Consider the following 7,500-nt stretch of genomic DNA (forward strand, 5'->3'; position numbering starts at 1 on the left):
CGGCCATCCACTCCAACCTTGTCCGACTTTGAGGCACCAGGCTCGGCCACCCTCCGAGCCTTTTCCTTCCCTCTCCTGTTATGGTGCCTCCCTATTAACCTCTAGGTGGTTGCGCTCGTGACATCAAAAAGACCACTTTTTTCAGAGCAGTCACACTCGGAAAAAATTTCTTTCGTCAGGCAAAAGAACCAGAGTTCTCCGCGGCCATCCACTCCAACCTTGTCCGACTTTGAGGCACCAGGCTCGGCCACCCTCCGAGCCTTTTCCTTCCCTCTCCTGTTATGGTGCCTCCCTATTAACCTCTAGGTGGTTGCGCTCGTGACATCAAAAAGACCACTTTTTGAAGAGCAGTCACACTCGGAAAAAATTTCTTTCGTCAGGCAAAAGAACCAGAGTTCTCCGCGGCCATCCACTCCAACCTTGTCCGACTTTGAGGCACCAGGCTCGGCCACCCTCCGAGCCTTTTCCTTCCCTCTCCTGTTATGGTGCCTCCCTATTAACCTCTAGGTGGTTGCGCTCGTGACATCAAAAAGACCACTTTTTGAGGAGCAGTCACACTCGGAAAAAATTTCTTTCGTCAGGCAAAAGAACCAGAGTTCTCCGCGGCCATCCACTCCAACCTTGTCCGACTTTGAGGCACCAGGCTCGGCCACCCTCCGAGCCTTTTCCTTCCCTCTCCTGTTATGGTGCCTCCCTATTAACCTCTAGGTGGTTGCGCTCGTGACATCAAAAAGACCACTTTTTGCAGAGCAGTCACACTCGGAAAAAATTTCTTTCGTCAGGCAAAAGAACCAGAGTTCTCCGCGGCCATCCACTCCAACCTTGTCCGACTTTGAGGCACCAGGCTCGGCCACCCTCCGAGCCTTTTCACTCCCTCTCCTGTTATGGTGCCTCCCTATTAACCTCTAGGTGGTTGCGCTCGTGACATCAAAAAGACCACTTTTTGAGGAGCAGTCACACTCGGAAAAAATTTCTTTCGTCAGGCAAAAGAACCAGAGTTCTCCGCGGCCATCCACTCCAACCTTGTCCGACTTTGAGGCACCAGGCTCGGCCACCCTCCGAGCCTTTTCACTCCCTCTCCTGTTATGGTGCCTCCCTATTAACCTCTAGGTGGTTGCGCTCGTGACATCAAAAAGACCACTTTTTGCAGAGCAGTCACTCTCGGAAAAAATTTCTTTCGTCAGGCAAAAGAACCAGAGTTTTCAGCGGTCATCCACTCCAACCTTGTCCGATTTTGAGGCACCAGGCTCGGCCACCCTCCGAGCCTTTTCCTTCCCTCTCCTGTTATGGTGCCTCCCTATTAACCTCTAGGTGGTTGCGCTCGTGACATCAAAAAGACCACTTTTTGCAGAGCAGTCACACTCGGAAAAAATTTCTTTCGTCAGGCAAAAGAACCAGAGTTTTCAGCGGCCATCCACTCCAACCTTGTCCGATTTTGAGGCACCAGGCTCGGCCACCCTCCGAGCCTTTTCACTCCCTCTCCTGTTATGGTGCCTCCCTATTAACCTCTAGGTGGTTGCGCTCGTGACATCAAAAAGACCACTTTTTGCAGAGCAGTCACACTCGGAAAAAATTTCTTTCGTCTGGCAAAAGAACCAGAGTGTTCAGCGGTCATCCACTCCAACCTTGTCCGATTTTGAGGCACCAGGCTCGGCCACCCTCCGAGCCTTTTCACTCCCTCTCCTGTTATGGTGCCTCCCTATTAACCTCTAGGTGGTTGCGCTCGTGACATCAAAAAGACCACTTTTTGCAGAGCAGTCACACTCGGAAAAAATTTCTTTCGTCTGGCAAAAGAACCAGAGTTTTCAGCGGTCATCCACTCCAACCTTGTCCGACTTTGAGGCACCAGGCTCGGCCACCCTCCGAGCCTTTTCACTCCCTCTCCTGTTATGGTGCCTCCCTATTAACCTCTAGGTGGTTGCGCTCGTGACATCAAAAAGACCACTTTTTGCAGAGCAGTCACACTCGGGAAAAATTTCTTTCGTCTGGCAAAAGAACCAGAGTTTTCAGCGGTCATCCACTCCAACCTTGTCCGATTTTGAGGCACCAGGCTCGGCCACCCTCCGAGCCTTTTCACTCCCTCTCCTGTTATGGTGCCTCCCTATTAACCTCTAGGTGGTTGCGCTCGTGACATCAAAAAGACCACTTTTTTCAGAGCAGTCACACTCGGAAAAAATTTCTTTCGTCTGGCAAAAGAACCAGAGTTTTCAGCGGTCATCCACTCCAACCTTGTCCGATTTTGAGGCACCAGGCTCGGCCACCCTCCGAGCCTTTTCACTCCCTCTCCTGTTATGGTGCCTCCCTATTAACCTCTAGGTGGTTGCGCTCGTGACATCAAAAAGACCACTTTTTGCAGAGCAGTCACACTCGGGAAAAATTTCTTTCGTCTGGCAAAAGAACCAGAGTTTTCAGCGGTCATCCACTCCAACCTTGTCCGATTTTGAGGCACCAGGCTCGGCCACCCTCCGAGCCTTTTCACTCCCTCTCCTGTTATGGTGCCTCCCTATTAACCTCTAGGTGGTTGCGCTCGTGACATCAAAAAGACCACTTTTTTCAGAGCAGTCACACTCGGAAAAAATTTCTTTCGTCTGGCAAAAGAACCAGAGTTTTCAGCGGTCATCCACTCCAACCTTGTCCGATTTTGAGGCACCAGGCTCGGCCACCCTCCGAGCCTTTTCACTCCCTCTCCTGTTATGGTGCCTCCCTATTAACCTCTAGGTGGTTGCGCTCGTGACATCAAAAAGACCACTTTTTTCAGAGCAGTCACACTCGGGAAAAATTTCTTTCGTCTGGCAAAAGAACCAGAGTTATCAGCGGTCATCCACTCCAACCTTGTCCGATTTTGAGGCACCAGGCTCGGCCACCGTCCGAGCCTTTTCACTCCCTCTCCTGTTATGGTGCCTCCCTATTAACCTCTAGGTGGTTGCGCTCGTGACATCAAAAAGACCACTTTTTTCAGAGCAGTCACACTCGGGAAAAATTTCTTTCGTCTGGCAAAAGAACCAGAGTTATCAGCGGTCATCCACTCCAACCTTGTCCGACGTTGAGGCACCGATGTCGGCCAAGTTCTGAGCGTTCCACCGCCGAATGCCACTGGTCCTCAACACAGCGGACTTCCAATCCAACCTTGTCCGACTTTGAGGCACCGAAGTCGGCCTCAGCCCGAGCCTTCCCCCGCCGACCTCACTGGAGCCCGCCATCCAGGGACCGGCGGAGGTCGCCCGCATGACCACGGCAAAGTGTCTCAAAGTCGGGCACGACCGCTCGAGTCACCCGCCAACCCGGTCCGGGGCACCTCCAGGGACCGGCGGAGGTCGCCCGCATGACCGCGGCAAAGTGTCTCAAAGTCGGGCATGACCGCTTGAGTCACCCGCCAACCCGGTCCGGGGCACCTCCAGGGACCGGCGGAGGACGCCCGCATGACCGCGACAAAGTGTCTCAAAGTCGGGCACGACCGCTCGAGTCACCCGCCAACCCGGTCCGGGGCACCTCCAGGGACCGGCGGAGGACGCCCGCATGACCGCGACAAAGTGTCTCAAAGTCGGGCACGACCGCTCGAGTCACCCGCCAACCCGGTCCGGGGCACCTCCAGGGACCGGCGGAGGACGCCCGCATGACCGCGACAAAGTGTCTCAAAGTCGGGCACGACCGCTCGAGTCACCCGCCAACCCGGTCCGGGGCACCTCCAGGGACCGGCGGAGGATGCCCGCATGACCGCGACAAAGTGTCTCAAAGTCGGGCACGACCGCTCGAGTCACCCGCCAACCCGGTCCGGGACACCTCCAGGGACCGGCGGAGGACGCCCGCATGACCGCGACAAAGTGTCTCAAAGTCGGGCATGACCGTTCGAGTCACCCGCCAACCCGGTCCGGGGCACCTCCAGGGACCGGCGGAGGAGGCCCGCATGACCGCGACAAAGTGTCTCAAAGTCGGGCATGACCGCTCGAGTCACCCGCCAACCCGGTCCGGGGCACCTCCAGGGACCGGCGGAGGACGCCCGCATGACCGCGACAAAGTGTCTCAAAGTCGGGCATGACCGTTCGAGTCACCCGCCAACCCAGTCCGGGGCACCTCCAGGGACCGGCGGAGGAGGCCCGCATGACCGCGACAAAGTGTCTCAAAGTCGGGCATGACCGCTCGAGTCACCCGCCAACCCGGTCCGGGGCACCTCCGGGGACCGGCGGAGGACGCCCGCATGACCGCGACAAAGTGTCTCAAAGTCGGGCACGACCGCTCGAGTCACCCGCCAACCCGGTCCGGGGCACCTCCAGGGACCGGCGGAGGACGCCCGCATGACCGCGACAAAGTGTCTCAAAGTCGGGCACGACCGCTCGAGTCACCCGCCACCCCGGTCCGGGGCACCTCCAGGGACCGGCGGAGGACGCCCGCATGACCGCGACAAAGTGTCTCAAAGTCGGGCATGACCGCTCGAGTCACCCGCCAACCCGGTCCGGGGCACCTCCGGGGACCGGCGGAGGACGCCCGCATGACCGCGACAAAGTGTCTCAAAGTCGGGCAGGACCGCTCGAGTCACCCGCCAACCCGGTCCGGGGCACCTCCGGGGAGCAGTGGAGGTCGCTCGCATGACCGCGACAAAGTGTCTCAAAGTCGGGCATGACCGCTCGAGTCGCCCGCCATCCCGGTCCGGAGCTCAACACTTTGTCGTTTTTTCCACTCCCTCCCCATTAACCTCTAGGTGGTTGCGCTCGTGACATCAAAAAGACCACTTTTTGCAGAGCAGTCACACTCGGAAAAAATTCGTTTCGTCTGGCAAAAGAACCAGAGTTCTCAGCGGGCTTCCAGTCCAACCTTGTCCGATTTTGAGGCACCAGGCTCGGCCACAGTCCGAGCCCATTCACTCCCTCCCCTGTTGTACTCGCTCCCTATTAACCTCTAGGTGGTTGCGCTCGTGACATCAAAAAGACCACTTTTTGAGGAGCAGTCACACTTAGGAAAAATCCGTTTGCGCTCACACCATCCCTCCCCATTAACCTCTAGGTGGTTGCGCTCGTGACATCAAAAAGACCACTTTTTGAGGAGCAGTCACACTTAGGAAAAATCCGTTTGCGCTCACACCATCCCTCCCCATTAACCTCTAGGTGGTTGCGCTCGTGACATCAAAAAGACCACTTTTTGAGGAGCAGTCAGACACCGAGGTTTTCTGGATTTATGTCCGTTTTCCTGGTTCTCTGACTCGGGCACCTTGTGACCGACATCCCCCCCTTCCCTGGTTCTATTTTGCCGATACTTTGGTGAGTTTTCTACCCGCAAACCAAGCCCCCCAAGCCCGCCGCCTGGTGGGGGAGCATGCCGCCTGGCCCGGTTCTATTTTAGGTCACTTTGGTGAGTTTTCTACCCGCAAACCAAGCCCCCCAAGCCCGCCGCCTGGTGGGGGAAGAGGCCCCCTGGTCCCGGTTCTATTTTAGGACACTTTGGTGAGTTTTCTACCCGCAAACCAAGCCCCCCAAGCCCGCCGCCTGGTGGGGGAAGATGCCCCCTGGTCCCGGTTCTATTTTAGGACACTTTGGTGAGTTTTCTACCCGCAAACCAAGCCCCCCAAGCCCGCCGCCTGGTGGGGGAACATGCCCCCTGGTCCCGGTTCTATTTTAGGACACTTTGGTGAGTTTTCTACCCGCAAACCAAGCCCCCCAAGCCCGCCGCCTGGTGGGGGAACATGCCGCCTAGCCCGGTTCTATTTTAGGTCACTTTGGTGAGTTTTCTACCCGCAAACCAAGCCCCCCAAGCCCGCCGCCTGGTGGGGGAAGAGGCCCCCTGGTCCCGGTTCTATTTTAGGACACTTTGGTGAGTTTTCTACCCGCAAACCAAGCCCCCCAAGCCCGCCGCCTGGTGGGGGAACATGCCCCCTGGTCCTGGTTCTATTTTAGGACACTTTGGTGAGTTTTCTACCCGCAAACCAAGCCCCCCAAGCCCGCCGCCTGGTGGGGGAACATGCCCCCTGGTCCCGGTTCTATTTTAGGACACTTTGGTGAGTTTTCTACCCGGAAACCAAGCCCCCCAAGCCCGCCACCTGGTGGGGGAAGAGGCCCCCTGGTCCCGGTTCTATTTTAGGACACTTTGGTGAGTTTTCTACCCACACTGCAGGTCCCCAAATGCCGCCATCTGGTGGGGGAACATGCCGCCTGCACCGGTTCTATTTTAAGTCACTTTGGTGAGTTTTCTGCCCACACTACGGGTCCCCAAATGCCGCCATCTGGTGGGGGAACATGCCGCCTGCACCGGTTCTATTTTAAGTCACTTTGGTGAGTTTTCTACCCACACTACGGGTCCCCAAATGCCGCCATCTGGTGGGGGAACATGCCGCCTGCACCGGTTCTATTTTAAGTCACTTTGGTGAGTTTTCTACCCACACTACGGGTCCCCAAATGCCGCCATCTGGTGGGGGAACATGCCGCCTGCACCGGTTCTATTTTAAGTCACTTTGGTGAGTTTTCTGCCCACACTACGGGTCCCCAAATGCCGCCATCTGGTGGGGGAACATGCCGCCTGCACCGGTTCTATTTTAAGTCACTTTGGTGAGTTTTCTACCCACACTACGGGTCCCCAAATGCCGCCATCTGGTGGGGGAACATGCCGCCTGCACCGGTTCTATTTTAAGTCACTTTGGTGAGTTTTCTACCCACACTACGGGTCCCCAAATGCCGCCATCTGGTGGGGGAACATGCCGCCTGCACCGGTTCTATTTTAAGTCACTTTGGTGAGTTTTCTGCCCACACTACGGGTCCCCAAATGCCGCCATCTGGTGGGGGAACATGCCGCCTGCACCGGTTCTATTTTAAGTCACTTTGGTGAGTTTTCTGCCCACACTACGGGTCCCCAAATGCCGCCGCCTGGTGGGGGAACTGCCGCCTAGTCCCGGTTCTATTTTAGGTCACTTTTCTCACTTTCTGACCCACAAATAATGCCCCAAATGCCGCCGCCTGGTGGGGGGAACTGCCGCCTAGTCCCGGTTCTATTTTAGGTCACTTTTCTCACTTTCTGACCCACAAATAATGCCCCAAATGCCGCCGCCTGGTGGGGGGAACTGCCGCCTAGTCCCGGTTCTATTTTAGGTCACTTTTCTCACTTTCTGACCCACAAATAATGCCCCAAATGCCGCCGCCTGGTGGGGGGAACTGCCGCCTAGTCCCGGTTCTATTTTAGGTCACTTTTCTCACTTTCTGACCCACAAATAATGCCCCAAATGCCGCCGCCTGGTGGGGGGAACTGCCGCCTAGTCCCGGTTCTATTTTAGGTCACTTTTCTCACTTTCTGACCCACAAATAATGCCCCAAATGCCGCCGCCTGGTGGGGGGAACTGCCGCCTAGTCCCGGTTCTATTTTAGGTCACTTTTCTCACTTTCTTACCCACAAATAATGCCCCAAATGCCGCCGCCTGGTGGGGGGAACTGCCGCCTAGTCCCGGTTCTATTTTAGGTCACTTTTCTCACTTTCTGACCCACAAATAATGCCCCAAATGCCGCCGCCTGGTGGGGGGAACTG

The sequence above is a fragment of the Callionymus lyra genome, unplaced genomic scaffold (genome assembly GCF_982586985.1).
Source record: "Callionymus lyra unplaced genomic scaffold, fCalLyr1.hap1.1 HAP1_SCAFFOLD_126, whole genome shotgun sequence".
NCBI classification, from domain to species: Eukaryota; Metazoa; Chordata; class Actinopteri; order Syngnathiformes; family Callionymidae; genus Callionymus; species Callionymus lyra.